Source organism: Typopeltis vanoorti, chromosome 6, assembly GCF_054136105.1.
Source record: "Typopeltis vanoorti isolate ZY-2024b chromosome 6, IOZ_Tvanoo_1.0, whole genome shotgun sequence".
Lineage (NCBI taxonomy): Eukaryota > Metazoa > Arthropoda > Arachnida > Uropygi > Thelyphonidae > Typopeltis > Typopeltis vanoorti.
Window position 1 is genome coordinate 95279005 of NC_143554.1, and position 6000 is coordinate 95285004.

The window sequence follows — 6000 nt, forward strand, 5'->3', positions numbered from 1 at the left end:
CCACTGATGAGACTCTCAAAGGTCAAAGTTTGTGCCTGAACCCTCCCTTCTCTCTCTGCATGTGTGTCCTCTGGGTAAAATTGTTGGGTGGGCAGGCTGAAAAAAAAACCTTTTCATTAGGCTGATTTCCAACCTTTAGGGTTCAGTGGGTAATATGGTTTTGAAATTAACATAATTTTATATATATATATATATATATATATAAAAGAGAAAAAGTGAACTCTGACAAGGTAGATAAATGAATTTCGAACTACTTGACAAGTTTGTAAGTAAGACTCTATATTATCACTTACTGGACATGATGAGGGATGCTGTTAGATCCGTGAATTTTTTGGATTCCTTAAATTAAATGATTTAACATGATAAGGTTTCAGCTTGTGTTATTTCTTTGGGCCAAGTATTAATTTTAATAACTTAACAATGATTTTCTGTTGTATATTAGTGGGGTCATGACCTATTATTTGTTAAGTAGAACAATTTTTTAAAAAAATTTTGCTTTTTTTTGTTGTTATTTTATTCTGTTGATTCATTATTAGAATAGCATCAGCTTTGATTATAATAAATCTTATTGCTGTATAGTTTTTAATTTGTTATTTCTTTCAGTGGAATATTACTTTTGATGGGATTTGGAAGTGGTCAGGATATGTCCAAACAAATAGTGTTTGCCATTGTGATAGGTAGACTGTAGATCCCACATTCGATACTTTTCATTATTTCAAATGTAGGTGAGACACCCCATGTTTTTCTCTTGTCTTATATGGTGGAATATTTCTTTAGCTCTATTATGTAAAAAACCCTTTAATAAATTTTATGCTTCTATCATATCCCATCTTTTCTGCCAATCTTTCCTCATAGGGATAGTAACAGACTGACCACCAGTTTGGTTGCTTTCCTCTAGATCCTCTCCAACACTGCTGCATTCTCAAGAAACCTAGATGATTAAATCATGAACAACAGTCTAGATGTGATCATATAAGAACCTACCAACATTATCTATAATCACCTTTCTTACCACTGCCCTCCCTAGTTTTGCATCATCTGCAAACAGCTGGATATATCCCTCACCTCAAATCATTCACAGCATCACTCATATTGAAATTATTGACATTAGACAAGTATAGAGGGCCATAACATACTACTGGTCATATGCCTTCTTTTTTTTTTACTCTGTTCCACCATACACTATCCATTGGTGTCTGTGAGTTATCCATCTTATCTATACCACCAGTCTATCCATTCTCATTTGCTTTAGTGTACTTAATAGAGATGACTTTGCAAATTCTAGCAATATCATGGTGTAGCCATTTCCTTTATCCAGTTCCACTATCATTTTAATGTAGGAAGTAAATAAATTAAGGTGCCACTTCCTTTTCTCAAATCTGTTGTCCCCCATCATATTCCTATCTACTCATTCCTGAGGGTGGCCATAACCAACTTTCCCTATACCATAACCACCACCCCTGTGATAGTGAGGTCTGTTGTGAGAAGTATAGTATGAGGGAGGATGTCAAAGAATTATTTGGAGAAGCTAAAAAGAACAGCAAAAGTGAAGTTTTTAAGGTCTGCTGCCACACTATGTGATAGAGGAGAACTGAGAAGTAGAGCGATGATAGCTAATGAATCAATATTCAGGTTGCAGAAGGATTAACGTAGAGTTTGTGGACCTATGGCCTGAGTTTCATGGATGGAAAGATTTCTACAATGCTGGCAGGCTGCACTGAATGGATTTGAAGTTAGGTGTCTAGAGAGAGAGCTTTATTCACTGGGAGTGTGGAAGCACAAAGTCAGAAAACTAAAGAAATTAGGACAGGTGCAGATGAGTGTGTGTGTGAAGGCACCCATGAAGTAAATGAGCATGTGAATGAAAAAACAATGCATGATCTATTCTCAAAAAACAGTATTAAATAGAGTAGTTAATTCAGGATGTAAAGATGGTTGGGGGCCTAAGATGATGCTACAGTTTCTATATACTAATGCTAGAAGCATGGAATAAGAGGAAGGAGTTTTTGGAATTGGTTAGTGTAACCTAGCCATCACTGAGACTTGCATATGATGTAGTTACAGGATAGAATGTGATGGATTTAGTATTTTCAGGGAAGATAAAGCAGACAGGACAAGAGGTGTGGATACCACTGCTGATGGTAAATGAATTACATCTAACAAGAGTAGAATCGGTCAGAGAAATAGTATTTTGAGTCAATCTGGTGTGCCAATAGAACAAAATATAAATTTGGTTGCTGCTATAGACCAGGGGATGACAGGGATAATGTGGAAGATTTGCATCAGCAGATTAGTACAATGAGTGCAAATTGAGTAATTATTATGGGGACTTCAACTTTGGAGACATGCATTGGAAGCAGGAAAGATCACATGGAGAAGGAAATGAAATTTATACACTTACAGAGAGACAATTACTCAAAACAGAATGTGATGGAGGAAACTTGGGGTATGAGAGTTTTGGATCTTTGAGAGTGATGCCCTGAAAAGGATATCTTCCTAATTGGAGGAAATGCCAACTAAACCACTAAGTGGTAGATGACCTTCATAACCCTTTGAAACACCACCACCACCCTGTTTATTCGAGCCTAAAGTGGCAAATGCTATGTTTGGCCTCCAGAGCAGGAGTTCTGGCCTCCATCCCCGTCTTCTCCATGCAGTGTGAGTGATGCTCTTCAAAGGCATGACTAACATACTTAGAGACTCAGATCCTCCACCATTTCGAGGGTACAGCACTTAAAACATTGGGGATGCAGGCCGGCTGTCAGATAGTATATAGGCCCAAACCAGTCAGGAGGCTTCCTGGTCAACTGGTGGATAATCCTGCTGTCACATACTCTGCCAGGCCATGCCTGGTGAGGGAGTCTGAGTAATGGTATGTGTGAGGCACTGTCGAGACCACAGAATGGCAATGGACTGGTTGCTCTCTGTATGGATGTCATGTTCACAAGTCTTCCTTCACTGCATGACCCCTCCCCCCCACTCTTTCCTTTTATCTAATAATAAACCAGAAATGAAAAATGAAACAGACAAACAATGACGGCAATGCTGCAAACATGATAAACCTCCCTCAACAACCAGTTTATCCAAAAATTCACATCAAACACAATATTCCAAACTTACGAGGGTCCCTACCAAAAAAAAATAATTTCCACATCCATTTCACAAATAACCACAGCATAAATTCCAGTATAAACGATTCACTACCACTTACTGACATCCATACAAGACCTTCTCTTAACAGAAATCCAAATTACAGCTGCATCAACCACATTTCACCTTCTGTGCCCAAATTATACTATTCATAATTCCTTTCACCACAATGGTGGCAGTGGGCCTTTGTGTGTTCTAACATTGCCTGCCAGTGAATGCCAAATTTAGAATCCCATGCTTTTGACCTCCTCTGGCTAAAGGTTTTCTTGCTCCACTTAGTAACGTTCATCTGCTGCATTTATTGATCTCCAAACTCCAAAAACCACAAATATATCTTCACCTTCATCTCCAGGAAACTTAACCATCTATAGCTATGCAAACGGTGAAGTCATCATCCTATGTGACCTGAATGTCCACAACTCCAACTATCTCCTCTTCTCTAACACTATAGATCAAGCCAGATGTGATACAGATTTTGCTATTAGTAGTGATCTAAAGCAAATCATGCAGCTACCTACCCCAATTCCAGATACTCTCTCCCACTCTGCCAATACCAATGATCTTTTTTTTAACTAGTTCTCCTTCCAAACACACCACTGAAGTTCTCTCTCTCTCTTCTTGGCAACTCAGGCCGCAATCTACTGCAAGTCTCCAGTCTCACAGAAGACCCCCCCCCTCCTCTGACCACACCCGACCTTGTGTCCTCTGGTACTACAAAGGTACAAAGTGAGATAATCTCCAGAACTACTACTCTTCTTTTTCCATGGCATGAATATTGCTTCCACTCTTCTGACCCAGACACCTATACTGAGTGAGACACAGAAATCATTCTCATTGGCATGAAGGCATTCATCCCGCATTCGATCCAAAATTGCTGAGCACTAGTTCAAGAGAAGATGTATGAAAGAGTTTGAAAAAAAAAAAAAAAACAGCTTAACTCAGGTGGCTTCACACACAGCAGTTATGTGCTATAGGTTCTTGTACCACCCGTTTGTGGGATAAATATAAAAAGAAAAAAACTTGGGAGGTAGCAAAACATGGACATTACTGTATATGTGAAACCATAAAGCAGGTGATTATGATACACTTAGGATACAGCTTGAAGCAGTACCATGTCATAAAGATCTGCAAGGGAAGGATGTTCACAGTGCATGGAACTTAATCAAGAGATCCTTAAACGTGTGGACAGACTTATGTGTTCGTCGAACATGTTGTTTATTATTTTAATGGTATAATAGAACACAGAAACTAAGTAAATAATTAATTTATTAACTTGATGCTGATATTTCGCTGGTGTTATAACCAGCATCTTCAGAGCACAAAAACACTGTTTGTCACAATACGCGAGACTAAAACAACATGGTGTACTTAAACTCCAGATAGAGGGTGCCAAAATCAGGACTCTAGTCTTTGTGTTGCTGCTACAATTTTGTTTAAGTACACCATGTTGTTTTAGTCTCGTGTATTGTGACAGTGTTTTTGTGCTCTGAAGATGCTGGTTATAACACCAGCGAAATATCAGCAAGTTAATAAATTAATTATTTACTTAGTTTCTGTGTTCTATTATACCGTTAAAATAATAAACAACACTTAATCAAGAGATATCTGGAGAAACCAGTACAGTATTACAACATATGCAAGGTCAAGAGGATAAATCAGATAGGAGTTAGATGGATGAGTAATATTATAAAGCAAGAACTGCAAAAAAAAAAAAAAAAAAAAAAAAAAAAAAAAAAAAAAAAAAAAAAGGTTGTGGAGGGTATATAAGGCAAAAGGTGACCAGCTAACTAATGAACAGTATAAGATCAGGAAAGAAAGGTGACTAGCATGGTAAGGAAGGCAAAATCAGATTAAGATAAGAAATTAGCTGAACAGGCGAAAGGATATGACCTCTCCTATTGCTTCTGCCTTAGTATTTCCACGTTTGGGTCTGCCTCCCACTGACGAGACTTCAATAAAGGTTGAAACCGGTCTGGGTAGTGGCCCTTTCCTTAATGCATAGCAGTATATACATGTCCGCAAGGAGATGTGCTTTGCATTATGGGAGATACTGAGACAAGGAGTGATGAGAGAGCTTGGTCCACCTTTGCTCGGTGTTGCACTACCTTACCTCAGTCCTGAAGATATTTTCAGGTGCAAACTTTGTTTGCTTACACTTGGATAAAACTAAATTTATTATAGTCTAACCAAGTGAAAAATAAACTTCCAACATCTTTCTCTAAATCCAGAGTAATTCAATAATAAGGTGGTACACCTGTTGGCAACTCCTATAGGTAAATATGACCTCTCCTATTCGGTCTTCATGTTTGGGTCTGCCTCCCACTGATGAGACCTCAATAAAGGTTGAAACCGATCTGGGTAGTGGCCCTTCCCTTAATGCATAGCAATATATACATGTCCGCAAGGAGATGTGCTTTGCATTATGGGATATACTGAGACGAGGAGTGATGAGAGCTTGGTCCACCTTTGCTCGGTGTTGCACTACCTTACCTCAATCCTGAAGATATTTTCAGGTGCAAACTTTGTTTGCTTACACTTGGATAAAGGATTAAACTAAATTTATTATAGTCTAACCAAGTGAAAAATAAACTTCCGAAATCCTAAAGAGTTTTATTGATATGTATAAGTAGGTGGAGGGAATGACTATGAAAGGATAACCTTATTGAGTGCAGGTAACAGAAGCAGATGAAATTGTTGAGCTGTGAGTGACCATTTTGCAATGGTATATCATCTAAGGGAAGATATTGTTAAAGCAGAGGTGACAGGAACTGATGCGAGAATAGAGATTGAGGAATTGGAGGTGCAGTACTTAGGATATTGCAGAATCTGAAAGCAAATACAGCTGTGGGA